Source organism: Trichosurus vulpecula, chromosome 8, assembly GCF_011100635.1.
Source record: "Trichosurus vulpecula isolate mTriVul1 chromosome 8, mTriVul1.pri, whole genome shotgun sequence".
Lineage (NCBI taxonomy): Eukaryota > Metazoa > Chordata > Mammalia > Diprotodontia > Phalangeridae > Trichosurus > Trichosurus vulpecula.
Genome location: NC_050580.1, coordinates 122,906,400 through 122,908,207, shown reverse-complemented (window position 1 = coordinate 122,908,207; position 1,808 = coordinate 122,906,400).

Sequence of the window (1,808 nt, the reverse complement as noted above, 5' to 3'; positions counted from 1 at the left end):
GGGGGCGGGGCTAAGGTTGGAGCTTACCGTATTTCTCCCTGTATATAAGATGCACCCTTTTTCAAAAAATTTGGGGTCTAGAAACTGGGTGTGCCTTATACGGTGGTCGTAGTTTTTTTTTTTTTCTACTTGCATTTCCTGCTTTTTCGCTCTTGTTGTCTTTGCGCTCATTGTTTTGCATTTGTTACCTGTATATTAGGTTTCATTTTGCCATGTTCTGCCCAGAAATGGCTCAGAAAACATTTTGGTACAGTGCTGAGTTCAAGTTAAAAGTGATCCAGTTTGCAAAAGTGAATGGAAATCGTGCTGCTGAATGTAAGTTTGGTTCTCCTCCAACAGAGGTCATGAACATGGTGTGGAGTGGTGTGCATTGAGATGATCCGAGATTGGCTATGGGAAGAAGAAACCCTACTGAAAACCCCATGGCAGAAGAAGGCCATGAGAGGCAAGTCAGCAAAATGGCCTGATTTAGAGAGGGAATTGGAGATACAGATTGAGGAGCAAAGAGTAATTGGAATTCTTGTGTCCACAAAGATGGTTCAGCATAAGGAAAGAATTGCTGATGAAAAAGAAGTTACTGATTTCAAAAGAGGATACAATTGGTTCTTCAGGTTCATGAAACGGAATGGCTAAGCATGCGTACATGCACCAGACTTGCCCAAAAGATGCCTGAAAGCTATAAGCGGATGAATAAAACTTGAGTTCAATAGCTTTTTTTTTCAAATTTCGGGCCCCCAAATTAAGGTGCCTCTTATACATGGGGAAATATGGTACTTATTGGGCTAACGACCCTACTGCTAGAGAACCTTTCAGCCCTAGCTATTGGAGTACCTTGACCCGTGTAGTGCTTTGAGTCAAGTAGGAGCATAGTGTTTGTTAAATTATAAAAGAAAGTAAAATTGAATTACACGTAAATTTTCTACACCCTTTAATTTCTTCCAATAACTAGCGGTGTGTCTTTCAGCAAGTAACTTTACCACTCAGGACCCAAGTTGTCTCATCCATGAAATGAATAATAATATTAGAGTAATATTTTGCCTGCTAGAAGGCTTGGAATAGATGGTCTCCTGAGGTCCTTTTAAGGTCCAAGATATATGATTTCTTAATCCGATACACTTAATAACTTAAATCATGGTCACTGTGCAGTGTGACAATTAGTTATAAATAATAATAATAGCTAGGTTTGCAAAGTGCCTTATAAATATTATCTCATTTGATCTTCACAATCCTAGGATCTAGGTGCTATTATATAAATTATATAAAACTATACATAAAAAAGGCATTTTACATAAATTGCTGTAAATGACTCTCCTGTTTGTTTCCCTATAATGGGATAGTTTTTCTTCGGCTGAAAGAAAGCTTGAGTCTAATTCATTTGACTAGGACCCGGGGTGTTGATATTTTGGGGTCTTGAGCACCCCTAAACCTCAACATATGGTTCCCTGAGCTCATCAAAAGGGTATGCATAGTTTAATAAGTTTGGGGTTGTAGGTCCAGATTGTTTTCCAGAATGACTGGACCAATTCTCAGCTCCACCAACAATGTACTCCACTGAGTTATTCTTGAATAAGTGCTACATGTGTATAAGTAGGGCCCAGAACTGAATAGGAAGGAAAAGACTGGCCTATACAGCACTGGAAAAATTGAGCAGTGCTTTTGATTATCCCAAGCTATAACCAGCCAAAACAAAACAACACTCTTCTAACCCCAAGTTCTTTCTCCCAACACTGTTATCTGACTGTGAATTCTAGAACACTATGTTCTCAGAGGAATAAAAGTGCCACATACCCCAAAGGAAAGACAAATAG